General features: G+C 36.5%; 1 long non-coding RNA gene across 1 annotated transcript in view; it reads left to right on the top strand.

Annotated features, from left to right (window-relative positions):
• Positions 1 to 7,445: 7,445 nt before the first annotated feature.
• Positions 7,446 to 17,273, top strand: part of LOC145420453 (uncharacterized) — a 50,449-nt gene continuing 40,621 nt past the window's right edge. Inside the window, exon 1 of the long non-coding RNA XR_013901765.1 lies at positions 7,446 to 7,679. This is a non-coding gene — a long non-coding RNA (uncharacterized LOC145420453). The remainder of the gene's footprint in view (positions 7,680 to 17,273) is intronic.

Genomic DNA, 17,273 nt, shown 5'->3' with positions numbered 1-17,273 from the left:
ATATTTTATAACTCCTCACATTAAGTTTCAAACTAAGAGCTGTGAAATCTCAAAATATATCTGGCAACAGTTTCATTTAAGATTTTGTTTTTGTTTTCTGTAAATTTATTAATAGTCTTTAGGTAACATGCACAAAATTTCCATGTCTTAAAACACCCTAATCTAGTTGTTATTAATTGTTATCCACTTTTTCCCACATATGCAGTTCAGAGTCACAGTGGGGCTGGATACACCCTGGACAATTCTGTGTCAGCCAGTCTGTTGCAGGGCTGACACAAAGATAAACAACCATTCATGGTCACATTCACACCTGCAACCAATTTAGAATCACTAATAAATTTAACAACCATGTCTTTGTGGGATAAAGTTCCCAGAGAGAACCCACACAGGCACAGGGAAGTGTGCAAATTCAGATGGGTACAGGACCTTCTTGCCGTAAGGCAACATTGCCAATAGCTGCAACAATATGCCACCATTTTATTAGGCCACTGTGGGGTTTTTTGGGGTTTTTTTTTTTTGAGATGCCCTGTATTTGGACATAATATAGTTGATAATGAAATAATATAATGATTTAATAGCACGACTTCTCTAAGTGGACACCCAGGTTTAATAAAAAGGGCACAGGGTACCAGCCTAAAGCTTTAATATATGGAACCTTCATCTCTTTATAATCCAGCAATGCATAAAAAACCCTGCCAGACAGGCATCCATGGCTTACAGCCATTACTCTTAAACTTGTCAAAAAAGTACCTTTAAACCTGCTTAATAAAGCAAACTGACAACCTTGACATCGAGAGAAAAATTAATGTTCAGCTGTTTTCAAAGAAGGTGTTGGTCAACTTCAGCTTGGCCACTGCATCAGGTGAAGTTCAGTAAGTTGGGTATACTTCTATTGCTGAGGCAGGTGAATGACCCCAAGATATCAAGGTAAATCTGACTTAAAAGATAATATGCCTTTGGAAAGGTCCAATCAGAGTCCAGACCATAAAGATTCTGTGGAATTCCCTCAAGGGTCGTTCACAGCAGACAACCTAAAAATAAAAGTGAATTGAAGCAGTTCTGTAAGGAAGAATATTCCAAAGTGATTCCTGAACTTTGTGTAGCAACCAGAAACACTTTTTCTTGAGGGTATTTCTCTCAAAGGAGGTTTGAGTAGTAATCAAAACAAACAAGGTGCAGTTGCATTTTTAAATATTACATTGCATTTGGCTTTCAACTGCATTATGCTCTTGTTACATAAACAAACATATGATCACAATTTACAGGTAGTTAACCTATAAATTCCATACGGTGCTAATACACAGTGAGATAATCCTAATATACGTGCACACATCTTTACACCACTGCTTCCCTTTATATCTTGGCCACAAGATATAAAGGGAAGTATAGCTGTATACAGCACACACTATGCTATTTCTATTCCAAGGACCTTCTGAACCCTTTCAGGCTAAATTTCCTTTCAGACAAAAACCAGCACTGTGTCATGTCGTGAGCAGAAATCTAAGGAACCAACCACAGAGAGAAAGGCCTCTTGTGCAGCCAGATCAGAGCTTAACTATCAGGCACCCTGCCAGGACAGCTGCACCCGTTTGGAAGACTTGCAGTCATTGCCATGAGGTACCTTTAGAGAGGCGTTTGATTCATGAATATTGCTGCCTAACCAGAAAGATGAAGCAGAAAGAGGTTTAGACTAGTGCAGAGCAAGGCTGCCCACAGCTAGAGATGGGAACACCAGGCATCATGGTCAACCAGAGCAGAAGACAACCTTTTTCTAGTTCAGGTTCAGTAGCTGGTCAGTGTTGTAAAGCAACTTACAAAGGATCATACTATGATAGCACTTCTTATATGTTAAAAGAAATCCACCCTATTGCTGACCATATTATTTCTGGGCAGTTACTGGTTTCAGTTCTTTTTACATACCTGAAAACAATTATTTTAACAGCCATATATTTTACTACTTTGAGGAGATAAATGTTTGAATTTTCAAATTCAGTGGATGTGATTCCTGCTTGAGCTTGTGAATTAAATACTCTGATATCTTTTGATTGCTTTTCACTGGTTACCACTTAAATCATGAATACAGACAGGTTGTTAAATGCCACAAAAAATGTTACATTAATTGAATTAATTGAAAAAAGAACCCCATAAAATTTTACTGTGCTTTATATGTCCTGTATCCAGAATGTTTTAAACTCATGTCTGTGTGGTGTGCATTTGCTTTGACTTTCACAAGAAACCCAAATTAGCCATTTCTTAAGTTGATCTTTCATACATTATATTTTCATCCAACAAAGCTATAACATCTACCACAAATATGTAAACTGTGAGCAGTGGGAACAGAAATTGTGTGACAGCAATATTAAATTAGCGGTGTGGAAGTGTAATATTCCACTCAACAGTATTATAAAATGTGATGTCATATTCTCATTTTTCAGAAAGAGGTCAGTAATATTTCTATTGACTTAAGCTGAAAAAGGAACTAACAGTAGTATTTTTTTCATACAGTCAGCTGCGTGTTCTGTGTTCTTCTTAAATAAGCATGTTGTGATAGTCTTCACATCACAGTGGATTTTCCCCCTACCATTTTTACTTTCATGTGAATGCACATATTCCTTAAATGTGAAATATTCAGTCTTCTCATCACTGTGTCATGTTGATAAAAACTAAATCTGTGCAGCTTTCTACTTCACCATTTTACTGCTAAAAATCAGTAGTATATAAACTCTCCAGGAGGCTGGGTTATGTCTATCACTCTTTAAAAAATAAATCTTTTTATTAAGGGCTGCAGGCTGTTGCCTTGCCTCATAGTAAAGTCTACCCCTGATTACAATCTACTGCAGTTAAAGAGCTATATCTATCAAAAATTATATGTTGGGTATACAAATAATGACTGCTTGGTGCCCTGTAATATTTCAACTCTGTGCTAACGTAAGGTAGCTGTGCTTAAAAAACTGTAAATATAATTTATCTTTGAAGCTGTTCTGAAGGAGGAACGAGGTTGCTCATTTAAATTAGACTAAATCCACACATTCCATTTGTTTCACTGTGTTTCCCTTAAATGTCTAAGATTAGACAAAAACCCCTGGGTACCACATGAGTTATTCATGAACAGAGGAACTGCACTTGGCACCTAGTATTCAAATGAAAGGAGCATCACAGATGAATACTAAATGGGGAAGTCAACAGTAGTGTCCCAAGAAATTTAGACTCTTTGCAGAAGCTGTTGGATGTGAACTACTGGAATGATTTACAAATATATAAACAAACATTAATAACAAGAAAACAAAAATCCCCAAAATGTTTTACATCTTTGTTAAATTACTGCAGTTAGAGAACAAAGTCAGAAAAGTCCACAGGTAAACACTGTAGGCAATAAAACTAATTGAGAGTTGGTATCTGAAATGCAAAATTGTCTAATGCTAATTATCTTGCAGATCAGACTACTTTTTCTTCCATGCAGAAGAAACCAAAATGTTCAAAAAACATATCGTTTTGATAATTTTGTATCTTCTTTTACTGTGGGCATATCCCGCAGTATAATTGATGAACACTCTCACATTTTTATCATCTGCAGTATTTTAGAAAATTATGGTGTTTCTTGACTAAACAAATAAGCATCATTTAAAAACTTCTCTTCTTTTTAAAAAAAACATATCTCATTTGCCTCAGAGCTGAACATAAATTGGGCAAAGTAGAGCTTATGTCCCCATGTAACTCTATGGTCAAATGAGGACTTGGATTCAGCACGAGTAAAAAATAGATACATAAATAAATAAATAAATAAATAACCCCATCTACAAACAGAAAAAGAAATGCGTATCAAAACAGGGCAATATGTTGGGTTTGTGATACTTAAGTGAGATTACATAAATGAAGCCACTCAGATTAAAATTACTCTTTGCATGTTACTATCAGATCTCGAAATAAATGTAAACATATTAATATTTATATGGCTCGTTTTTATGAGTAGACAGCGAATTTGAATAAAAATGCAAAAGTTGAACATAAAGTGCTCTATAATAACCTGTGTGTGTGTGTGTGTGTGTGTGTGTGTGTGTGTCTCTTGACTTCAACACAGAAACAACAAAACAAGATCAACATGTATACATGTGTGATCATTCATGTTGGTAAAATGACATGAAGATTACCAACATGATGCACATAAAAGCATCAAACATACTTGAAAACTGTTTCAAGTTGGCAGGAAAAGCATATATTCATGCTTTCAGAGTTCTAAAGTCAAAACGCTGTTATTTAAACAAACACTTTGACCTTTGGCCACAAGGGGGCAGAAAACATTCTGCGCAAATCAACTGCTCAGATGTTAGACCATAGCTTAAGATTCTGCCCAGATTTGGCTTTACTGATAGTCGACATCAGTTTAAATGAATCATTCATTTTTAATTGTGTTTGTTTAAAAGAGAAAAAGGTCCAATTTCCATAATCCTTTATTTTTTAGTCTTCTCCGTGGTCTACACCAACAGCTAGGAAAATTATATTCAACCTGTTTGACTAAACTTTTTTTGTTTTGTTTTGCTTTCTTTTTTTCCACCATCAAGCTGTTAAATATGTCTGCTTTTAGTTTTGGTCTGCGGAGGCAGTCTGCAGGAGGTTTTGATGCAAAACAGCTGCCTTACTGAGACTAAAACGCTCCATAAAGTTAGTGATTTTTGTACTTAGGTGTCAAAATTGTGGATAAATTGGTTTCAAAATCACAGTAACAGTGTGGTTAAGATCAGCGGCTAAGGTTTTAACAATGGGTGCAAACTAATCTCCTATTGCTGAAGTGATCCATTTGTGCATATATCCTGCCATCCGTCCCTAATCTTTTAGTGATATCCTCCCACTTTTCCCTCATAGGATAGTCATTATTTGCACAATTGCAAGAGGTGACGAAAGGTTTTACAATATGGGGAAACATGGGTCACAAAGTTCATGTTAAGCAAGCTGCTTTTTTGGGGGGGGGGTTTAAATGTGGACCGTCTCAAAATGAAAAATAGGAACAAATCCACAAAGCTGTAATGAGTCCTTGGGGGTTAATTCACCAGGAACATTGGACAGCATTCTGGCAGTTTTTTCACATTGTTAGTTTGTCCAGGGAGTCTGTAATGACTGTAATAATAAGTCTGAAAATGCCAGTCTCCTAAAATTGGCAGACATTAGCCTGTGAGAAGAAACTGGTTCCGTTAAATAAAGCCAAGTCTCTTTTTTAAATGTATTTATTTTTTAATGAAGGCAGTTTAGTTTGGCACACAGATGTTTTTGGATTGTTACTGTTGTGATGATGAGTGGCTGCTCTGTATGGTGCTTGTTTCCATGGTGTTGTATTCTGTTGTAACTTAAACTCAGATGGGCCAATTTACACAAGAGTTGAGAACTTCTGCCCACACAGTGAGAAATGTTTTGAATGGATTGTTTGTGTCAGGTTTTTTTTTCAGTAAAAATCCAATAACCCTATTTATGATCAATGAGTGATTCTCCTTCAAAATTACAGAAAAGTGGCTATATTGCAACAACACTAAGCCATTGCTTTGAGCAAGGCAATATCAAAGCAACTCCTTAATGTGCAGGTGACAATACCCTTTTATTTGTCAATATGTCTGTGTTACACAGTGCACTGGGGCCCAGAAGGGTTGATGTATGGATCAAATTATCAAGAAGGAGATTAAATAAATCTGTTCAACTTTTACGGGCATGTATTTTTGTCAGCGAGAAGATAAAGCTCAGCAATCCTTTGTAAAACAAAGACTTGGAGCTGGGTTTACTCCAAGAGTGACCTGCATAGGTTGGAAAAAATGGGGGGCATCTATTGATTTTTACCTCACTATGTCAAGGTCATTGAAATGACTCTGTAATTGAAGTTCTTTAATGGACCCACTAAAATAGTGTGGGGTAGATGAGAGGGTCCAGAGACCAGCCTGAGGAGATAACCCTCACTGCTGGCCACTGATGTATTGTCCAAGGAGTAGGCAATAAAATGTAATATGTACAGAGATTAAACACTTAAATATGTTCATATTATGTGGGAGAGAAAAAAAATGCTGATTCAACCTACTGCGCAAGAAATGAATGAATTCATTAATTTTCTGTGCTTCCATAGTCCTTCACAAGGTCACCATAGATCTTCAGTTCAGACAAGCAAAAAGAATTCACTTGTGCTGCTCAGTGGAGAAGCACATTTAATAATAAGGTTTAGCATCTTGCTGTTACATCTAATTTATTGATTCATTCACACACATCCATATGACTGATGTCATCACAGTAAGCTTGAAATTACTAAAGTTGGTCATAATTTTAATGGATTTAGAAGAAACGAAGCACCGTCAAAGTTTAGGAAATGCTTCAACTGTTGCCCTCTTGAGTATTTTGATAAATTGATCTTTACATGAAGTGTCGACCATGTTTAGCATTGTTGTTGGTTTCAGTATAGACAGACACCATACTGTTGACTGCCCACACCTCCACTGTTACTCCACTGTGTGTGTCTGTGTGTGTGTCTGTATATATCATGTCTACATTTCTCTGCTGGCAAACCTGTTCTGCAACATCTAATCATAAAGAGTATATCTATCCCAGATATGGAACCCTGTCTATACCAGATCATTCTATCATTAGCACCGTGGTCACGTTGGGCCAGCTCTCCACTGAGTTCTTCTGGTGTTTTGTTTTTACAAGTGTTAACCTACTTCTCTCTGCACCTCTGATTTTCTTTGTGTGCTCACCACCTTCTGATTATCTCTAGTTCAGCATCTTGCTGTGGCATTTACACTTGCTTGGCTGTACACTCTGCCTAGCTCAGTAATCACTTCTCAGACAGTATTAACGCAGCCATTTTTACAATTAACCGTATATATATATATATATATATATATTTTTTTTTAATTTGTTGTAACTCAAACCTAACAGTAAATGTGACAGAAACCCAAAATACTACAAACATGACCATCTGTAATTTAAAATTATTTGTGAACACTCTATTTCCAAAAACAGATCTTAGCTGATGAAATAATAAAATGAAAATTAAAACCAAATAATAAAATTACTTGGCATGTAAAAAATTTTTCCATTGTTTTGTATATATTTTGTATAAGTATTAAAAACCGTGATTCATATTTTTTCAGATCATACTGAGTCCTCACAAAAGCAGACTGTTGGTTTTCTTTTGCCTGTATGAACATTTCATTAGGATCAATTTTATTTAGCTCAATTTAAATATACGGAGTCCTTCTAGAAAAAATGGATGTAGTCAGTTTAAACCATTGTATACTTCCTTTTAAAACATATTGTTAAATGTGTTTGGAGCCTATGTTGTAAAAGGTTATGATAATTGGTCTCAACTGCTTTTTGATTGACAAAATTAGACAATAACACCCCATTAAACTTCTTGTTTTGAAACTTTTAAAGCTGTGCAGTCTTAAAAAAAGAGTTTTCACAGGACTCTTTGCAGCCCCATGAAGTAAGCACACCTTTACGCACTCATTCTTTTTCAGTAAGAATTAAGAAAGTAAGCAGCAGCCAGGTGCTGCTAATCAAATGTTCTTGATCAAGAGATCATCAGAAAGTGTGATCACCTTTGAAGCAGAAGTTTTGACAGCTTGATGGTCTGGAGCATTCAGATGCATGTTAACACAATGTTACAATCTTTCCGGAGGTGGACGTCACAGCAAATTCAACCTAAGGTCAGACCATGCAATATTCAGAGAAACTGCCACAATCCTAGGAGCTGCATCTCAGTTAGCATGTTAAATGTTAGAGGATGGCAGTAGAATTTGAAGTAAGAAAGGATTGTGAGGACAAAACCCCGTCTCTGTAGAAAGACCATGGCAACATGGTTTAGAAAAAAAATACTAGATTTCTGGGACAGTAAACACTGGACTGAGGTGACCTCAATGAAATAGGTGGAGTTTGATTTTAGCGAAGTGAAGCAATATGCATTATAGCCAAACACATTACACCAGCACAAATACCAGCTATCAAGAACTGTGGTGGAGGGGTGATTTTTGCATAAGCGTGACCTACAGTAGGCATAACTCTTCTTTATGCCAAAACATTCCAGAGTCAAATGTGAATCCATCTGTATAAAAATTTTAATTGTAGCAGAATGTGGGTCATGCAACACGACAATGATCCTAAGCCGGGGTTGTCTAACTCCAGGCATCAAGGGGTGTTGTCCTACAGTTTTTAAATGTGTCCTTGATCCAACACAGCTGATTTAAATGACTAAATTACCTTCTCGACATGTCTTGAAGTTCTCCAGAGGTTGGTAATGAACTAATCATTAGATTCACGTGTGGTGACCCAGGGTGATATCTAAAACCTGCAGGACATTGGCCCTTGAGGCATGGAGTTGGACACCCCTGTCCTAAGGACATCAGTTAAACTACAGCAGAAAGTTTTTCTGGGCCAAAAGAAAAGACTTGTGGTGTTGTAAAGATCTAAACCCAACTGTGATCTGAGGTGGGACCTTAAAAGAGCTGTGGATAAACAAATGCTCGCAAATATCAATAAACTAAAACAAAAAGAGTAAACAGAGTATGCCTAGGAAAAAAAGAGAAAGCCAAAAGTCTTCCACAGTGATGTGGAGTGATGGTTGTACAGAAGAGGATTACTTTGTCATTGTTGCTAAAGGTGATTCTACAAATAGATCATGATATATTAATAAGAAAACTAGAACGTTATGGTGTCAGAGGGGTAGTTTTAGATTGGGTCCGGAGTTATTTAAGTGACAGAAAGCAGTTTGTGAAAATAAATGGTGGTTGCTCCTTATGTATGGACATTGCTTGTGGTGTACCCCAAGGGTCAGTTTTGGGTCCAAAATTCTTCAACTTGTACATTAACAACATCTGTAAAGTGTCCAAAGTATTAAAAATGGTTCTCTTTGCTGACGATACAAACATTTTTTTGCTCTGGTGATGATCTGCAGAATTTATTGGAGGATATGACTAATGAAATAAGTAAAGTGAAGTTCTGGCTTGATAAAAACAAATTATCATTAAATTTGAATAAATCTAAACTGATGTTATTTGGAAATAGTAGTTTAAATACAAATGCAAAGATTCAAATAAATGGTGTTGATATTGAAAGAGTCAGTGAAAATAAATTTCTGGGGGTAATAATAGATGAAAAACTTAACTGGAGAGCTCACGTAAGATATATTCATTCCAAAGTATCACGAAGCATTGCAGTACTAAACAAGGCAAAACAGGTATTTGACAGAAAACCACATTACATTCACTTTTTACTCTTCAAAAGAAAGCAATTCGAATCATCCACAATGCAGGTTATAGGGAACATACAAACTCACTATTTTTGCAGTCTGAAATATTGAAAATTGACGATATAGTGAAATTCCAAACAGCACAAATTCTATTCAAAGCAAAAAATAAAGAACTGCCAGGTAATATTCAGAGTATGTTTTTTTTGAAAGAAGGAAGTTATAATTTAAGGGGTTTTTGTAACTTCAAAACAATGAAGATAGGTACTACAAGAAAAGGCTTTTGTGTTTCTGTTCAAGGAGTGAAACTATGGAACAAACTGAATATGGAATTAAAGCAATGTCCAAACATAAAACTGTTCAAAAAGAGTTATAAAAATATGATCTTCTCGATCTATAAAGAAAAGGAAAATATTTAAATTAAGTGAATGTCTCTATTTAAAAACAAACAAACAAAAAATTCATGATGTGATATTATAGTATATAGTATATCAGAAATCTGTTCACTATTTTTATTACAAATTATATCAGTAAGGAAGCTGACTAAATATTCACTGATAATTTATGGGACAGGGGTGGGATTAAATAAGTGTATACTTCTTCCCACTCCCTTTCAACATGTAAATTAATCAGAATGTTTTTTTGTATGTAATTTGTATAGTATTTTTTTTCTCTCTTATTTCTTTTCTAAATGTACTTGTATATTGTTCACATGTTGAAATAAATTACCAATCAATCAATCAATCAATCAATCAAATTATTGAATCACAGTTTTGCACAGGCCTGCACAGGCTTGTGAAAACGTTCTTGTGCATGTGACTGTATGAGTTTGTTGGACTTTATGCTGACATACCATTAATTATCAGTTTAACTGTAGCTTAATTTCATGACGTAATATCATGTACATTTTCATTCAGCATTTGAATGCTGTAAATCTCATTGAAGCCAGTGCAATATGTCTCACAGCTGTTCTATGTTAAATTCATAACCTCCTTTTCCTCCTCCCTGTCCTCATCTATTCTCCCCACATCTAACTTGTCTTTTTATCTCTATTCTTTGCACAAGCATTGTGTCCTCTGGCAGTCTAAGTAGCTCATTGTTGTGGGGAGAATGCTCTCTCATGGGAGCCATAGCCAGTCAAGAGTGGATTGCCTCAGTGAGATGCATTTTTACTTTGTCTGTCAGTTGTGATGAGGGATAAGAAACACTCCTTTCATTTGAGACTTCCTGAATCAAATATGGGAATTGTGAAATACCTGATTAAAATAAAACGCACACACCAAAAAGTATTTTCATACAGTTGTTCAGAGAAGAGCTGTGAGAAGATAGGATTATATAAAGTCCCAAGATGATGTAAGACCATGCTTAATGTATATCTGAGGAATCTATGTACAACGTGCTTTATCAAAGTCATTGTCCACTAAATGTGAAATATTGCTGGCCCTGTAACATGTGTAATGGTTTTTGCTACGCTCTTTGTTACTGCATCTCAGCAACAGTGTCAAAAAGAAAAATCACTATTATTTAATCAGCTTTGTCAGAAAACAGCAATCTGCTTCTGGTCTTGATGTTAACGTTCTCTAAGGCATACAATGCACTGAACATATTATTTAAAGTTTTTGGACTAGATGGCGGAATATGAAAGATTCCCGATGTTTACATCTTACACCGGACAATGAAGGGAGTGGTTTGATTGGAGAATTTGTTTTCTAGTTAACTGAGTGTAATTTAGTAAAACTCAAAGTCGTGTTTTAAGTGTGTTGTCAAACCAGCAGCAAGAAATAAGAAGGGATCTTAAAAAAAACTTTTCCAGAGATCCCACATAAATGCATACCTTGTGATGTCTAGAAATGCAGGGCTGTATAAAACTCCCCTCCCTGATTTTAGATATTTAAGTGCCCAACTGTCCTTAACAACTTTCAAATTCACATATATAAGGCATTGTTTAGACAGCACATGAATCAGATTTGTTTCTCAAATAACATCTTTAAGACAGACAAAGCCACAGTTAATTGCAAATAACATCAAATTGGTGTGCATAGACACGAACAACCTCTCTGCATAGGCTGTTCTAAGACGATACTAGTTTCTTACATGCTGCAACACGTGTTCTGATAAATTCCCTGGTTCTGCTAGGTTTCTCCTTTTTGCTCGAGCCTTCTTCCCAATCCCAGAAGAGAATTTATTTTGGCTTCTGTCCAATCCACAAGTTCTGTGTTTGCCTTCTTCTGGCATAGGTAGTGCTCTGCACGTTCCCTAGTTTAGATTTTAAGTTGCCTGTCACAATTACAGTTTGAGCTACCTCTTCAGTATTTGAGGAAAAATAGCATTTCATGTTATTTTCACAGTACAGATTTTTATAATTAACTAAGTGTCAATTTTGTCCTTTATTTCCTCTCAGTTATTTGTTCAGTTGGTTTTAGACACTTGTATCAAGCACAAACCTTAAGGGTAAAACAGTTATGATTTGTATGTATATATGTGGAAAACATATTAAGTTCACAGAAGTTTCTTTTCCAGTCCTCACTTCTTTTTAAATGTACTTACCTTTCAATTAGTAAATAAAAGCAAGTCTTGGCTTGTACAGCTTCCTGGGAGCAAGCAAAATTACAATATCAGCATGCGCATTTTAACCTTAAATTACACAGTCGGAGGCAAAACTAAAAGCATGTATAAAACTAGTTATTTTATTTTTCTGAATATATGCTTTCTTCATTGCATTTTTGGTGGGTTGTTTTGTTTGGGTTCATGCTGTGAAATTACAAATGAATCTCTGCTTGGAAACAAAAGATGTGTATTTATTTGAACCGTGCTTACCTGATGCATTTATTAACCTGCTATCCTGTAGGGAAAACCAACACAAGTTCTTAAAAACATTAGCCAAGTTCTACTTTGTTACTGACTTCATGCAGTTTAATGAATGCATGTTTACTGTACATTTCTAGAAAAATATGGAGAATTGTAACGTAAGATATACTAGCAAGTAAAATGCTACTAGTACATTTCGCTGTTGTTTTGAAAGAAGCCTCTAACAGTCAACAGAATCAGAAAGAAAGGGGTCATTGTATATCTAATTTTACTTGCTGCAGAGGTGTGAAAGCCCACGAGCTACCCCCGCTTTGAGTGTGCTCTTTCCCCATTCCCCCAGCCCTGCAGCAATCCCCTCGGCAGCCAGCAGGGCCTATGTGACCCCTGAGTACTGGCCAGTAAATGAACTTCTCGTGAAGAGAAAGATTCTAACACAAAGGGATTTTAAAGTGGGTTCAGTCAAAGAAGAGGAGCAGCTGCATGCGCTGCGAGTAACTAATCACAACACTCGAGTTCTTCTCGAGACCGAAGGTACCAGACTTCACCATGGAGCTGAAAACAATCTTAAGGGAACAGAAATCAATGCAACACACTGAGCCAAAGATCTATGTATGACCTGCTTTTGAAGCACTGTTGTGTTCTAAAATACTGAAAGAGCTTATCTCCCACCCTTCTGGGTCTTTTTTTTTTAACTTTCAGACCATTGTCTTGGGAATATGTGTTAGTACATTAGTCCAAAGAACAAAGCAGACATCTGATTGATGGGTCCAAAGCACTGATGAACAATATGTACACTATCAAACCTTCAGTTTCACAAGCCATTCCATGTATCCAACATTTTGAAGCGAATGCAAAGGCTTTTTTGTTTTAATAGCTATGAAACATCTATTGTTCAGATATTTCCAAGTACTTTCAATCTTCCCCGACTGCATAACATTTCTGAAAAAGCTTAAATGCAAGTTGTAACAGAAAGAGCTTCATTCTCAAGTCATTTATGCAAAGACAAATTTCTGCTTCCTCCAAATTATTCAAGGAAGTTACACTTAAATTTCTGCAACCAAGCATCACACCAGGATGCATCTTTTTCTCAAACTAGATGAATTAGCAATAAACAATAAAAAGCATCACCTCCAGCTCACTAATGACTACCCATGATCCTCTCCTCCTTCCTTCACAAATTTCACCAGGGAGTGGGAGAGTGATGTGGGGTGTGCCTGACGTTTTTTGTTTACCCTTATTGCTTTTGCTACCGAAGACAATATTATTATCTGCAGCTGCAGGCCTCAGAGCACACAACTTGTAAATAATAAACCAAGCTGGACAGAAGCCTGTGAGGCCACTGCTAATCCTGGTATTATTCTACTTTTATTGTTGCTATTTGCTCATTATTTCTCATCTCCTCTGGCTGAAGACAGCCAGTTAAATTATTTTCACCCCATTGTTTTCTTGTGCCACAAAGGCCAAATTAGCATTGAGGACAGGCAACATTTAGAAATGCCTTTTATTCCTTTTTAGCCCTCCTTTCCTCACTCTTGACCCATTTAGGGCCCACAAGGCATTGCAAACTGTCACTGTGGGTGTTAGTAGATGCTGTAACTTCTGAACATAATCATGAATAATATTTTTTATTATGTTTTAATTTTCAGCATCCTTCCATTTAGGGAGAATCGGGAAACTGTAGGTAGTAATCTGGAGATTCAAGTTATAACCCTGTTGGGTCTCCGGTGGAGGTTTGGGGAGAATGAGCGCTACATAAAGCTAAGTCAGATTGATGCTTTGCTCAGAATCCAATTCCAGTTGTTATAATCAGCATTTGTACGGGTGATGTCTGATCCTCCAGAGAGCTGCAATATTCTGCATTTGCTGAGAAGGGTAAGATTTTACAGAGTTTTGACTCAGTTACAGCCTTCTCTCTCTGACAAGCCCGAGGGCAAAACTTGTTTGCTGCACAATGTGTTCATTGTAGCTATGATGGCACCTAAAGATGTTCAGCTAATGAAATGGCTGCAAAGCTTCTTAGTGTACATGGAGCATTACTCCTAGAGAAGTATGAAGAAATACTGCAGCTTTAATTACCACTTCAAATTCTACAAACCAACACCAGGCAGAATTACGATCATTAAGCCTTAGAGAATGACAGATTTCACACATCAAGTCTAATTGCAGATCTTAAAGGAGAACATATGTGAAATACAGTGTATAAAGCAATTTGTGGCTGCAGAAGGAGCTGTTCAAAGTCTGATTTTTGCCCTGTCATGTGAGTCATAATTGGAACTGAAGTCTCCTTGGAAAAAAAAAAAATCTGAATGTAGAGCTAGATAAAAATAACGACGGGGGGAAAGTTACGGAACCTCTGTAGCCTGCTCACCATCTCTTCTTTTGACATTCAAAAAGCTACCTCTCTCCTAGCATAAAACACTGTAGTCTCCAATCAAACCGTCAGTGATCTAGACATGTTGTTCTATGTGTCAGGTTTTGACACAAAAAACTGCTAGTAGGCTCTTTCTAGTTCTGCTGCTTTAAGTTTGATCCTCTTCCCCGTTTTTTGTTAGCTGTCCAAGATCAAGTCTGACATTGTTACTCTACTAAATGTGAAATTGGTAGAATTTTCTTTTGGACGTGTTTACGTCTACTGGAGGTTACTGGTGCAGCTTGAAAAATGACACATCCTATATACATTTAGTCTTTATTTTTCAAAGTGTTGCTGTTAAACCTTGTGCCAGGCTGCCTCTGTGACTGTTTCAACTTACAATATGCACAAGTAAAGAAAAATGGGTAAAACTTGGTCTCAAGTGGTTTGGAATCACGATGGCATTCACGAGCAGCGATGACAGCTTTCATTAGTCAGCAGGTCTTTCAGTTAGAAGAAACAAATAAAGTGCTGAAGAGCTCAGTTTTAATGGTGATGAATAATCCCTCGGGATAGTAGGGACAGAATTTTTTTTCTTTTTTCATTGAACTGCACTCGCATAAAACAAAAGCAAAGCTGGTAGATTATAATTACAGCTGGATAAGTTTTTTCTGCCCGTCCAATAATACTATCAGCCAGAGCAGATTCTTAACCATATGAATACTAGCTAATGCCACTCATGAGAGTCCTAGGTTATGATGACCTCCCTCTGTTGCTAATGAACTGAAGCCGAATGTGAGAGAAAATGGTGGTAGAGGTCCTCACTGTGTGAGATCACAGCTCCAGTAAAGCAGCAATTTACAGCTCTGAGTGGCTCCCCTGTACTCAGGTATAAGATGCACAATGAGCATTGATTTCCCAATGCTAAGTGCAGAGCACATCTAGAGCCTTGGGCTAGTGCTAACTGCGTGACTGTGAAGCAGTGCACCACTTGTACAGTGTATGAGCAAAGAACAAAGATACACTTGGGTAATTTGCATGTGTGCATTATGAGCTAAACAACCTCTAATCAGATTGAAACAAAGTAGGATAAGATAGATTAGGCTGCTTGAGTGAACAGTTATTGCTGCTCACTTTTAGCTTTTGCATTTATCAAAAATGCAATGCCAGACATTAAACATGTGGCTCATTTTAAGTTCTCTTCTTTTTCATCGTTTTCTTTAACAAAAAATAGGCCAAACAAAAAAAACAATAAATAATTGTGTAAAGGCTGACGTTAGTGAATCTGATCTAAAAAATATCTATGATCTGTCTCTTTAGCACATATCTAATGTGAATTTCAACAAGCTTATAAAAGAACTTCAGTCACAAAAAGTAAAAGTGAAGAAGATGCGAGCATATAGACAGCATTTGTGGTCTGATAATGCTGGGATTCGATTTCACCACATTTTTGTCTTAATAAAAACACAGTATTAGATTTGAGCAGTCCTAATGCTATCAAATTATTAGTTAGGGTTATGGCAGACTACAGACTAGTACATCTTTCATAACTTCCACAGCTTGCTTTGTTTTTTACACTAGATGGATATATCAAGGACCAACTTTGCAGTCCCATCTGATATGACTAACTGCATCATTAGATTAGATGTACACTCTATACAATAGAGAATCTGGTCTTAGATAATGGAATGGGGCACAGGACATATTGGCATTATCTTGCACAACATGTAATTCGAAGGACATGCAAGTCTCTTTCACAAAATGCATTGACGTAACTTTATGCTGAACATTGGGGGGGGTCGTCTAGATCTCTGTCTAAATAAATAAATAAATACATTTGGGTAAATTTCCAGATGATTTTCTTTACTCATTTCAGGTATTACCTGCAAAATAGTTGCATGTTTAATCAACAACCTATTTATGCAAGGTAATTCATAATTTTATTGTGGGGGTTATATTGGTTGGGTCCCCCCCCTGGAAATTATGGCCCTGACAAAATGTAAGCATTTGACCATGAGGATGTGGGACTGCAAAGACTGAACTCGTGTTGTAATTTTATCTAACAGTTTTTGAGACAAACCCATAAATGTAAAATCTAAGAAGCTTGGCAAGAAAGCAACTGAACTTCTTTAACCTCCTAAGACCCAAACTCTTTCATGGGATGCATTTTTAATTTCACTTTGATATTTGGGCATATTGGGACCTGAGTGGTTTTATATGGATTTAATGGTCCATTCCTGGTATTGTGAATGAATGAAGCATGTTCTCACACACAAATCAATTACTCTCTGTATACAAAGAGTAATTAATACAAAATGCAGTAAACCAAGAAGGAAAATCCAATTTTGTATGCAGCCACACATTGAGATATTAGATTAGATTAGATTAGATAGATTAGATAGAACTTTATTAATCCCTCGGGTGGGTTCCTCTGGGAAATTCGATTTCCAAAAAAGCACAGCACCGACAGAAGTTACAGAGTTACAGAATATTATATATATATATATATACACACACACACACACACACACACACACACACACACACACACACACACACACACACACACACACACACACACACACACATATATATATATACAGTGGGGCAAAAAAGTATTTAGTCAGCCACCGATTATGCAAGTTCCCCCACTTAAAATGATGACAGAGGTCAGTAATTTGCACCAGAGGTACACTTCAACTGTGAGAGACAGAATGTGAAAAAAAAAATCCATGAATCCACATGGTAGGATTTGTAAAGAATTTATTGGTAAATCAGGGTGGAAAATAAGTATTTGGTCAATAACAAAAATACAACTCAATACTTTGTAACATAACCTTTGTTGGCAATAACAGAGGTCAAACGTTTACTATAGGTCTTTACCAGGTTTGCACCGTTTCG

The sequence above is a fragment of the Astatotilapia calliptera genome, chromosome 2, assembly GCF_964374335.1.
Source record: "Astatotilapia calliptera chromosome 2, fAstCal68.1, whole genome shotgun sequence".
Classification (NCBI taxonomy): Eukaryota; Metazoa; Chordata; class Actinopteri; order Cichliformes; family Cichlidae; genus Astatotilapia; species Astatotilapia calliptera.
Note: the sequence above shows the minus strand (reverse complement) of the source record. Positions and strands in the feature narration are given on the sequence as shown.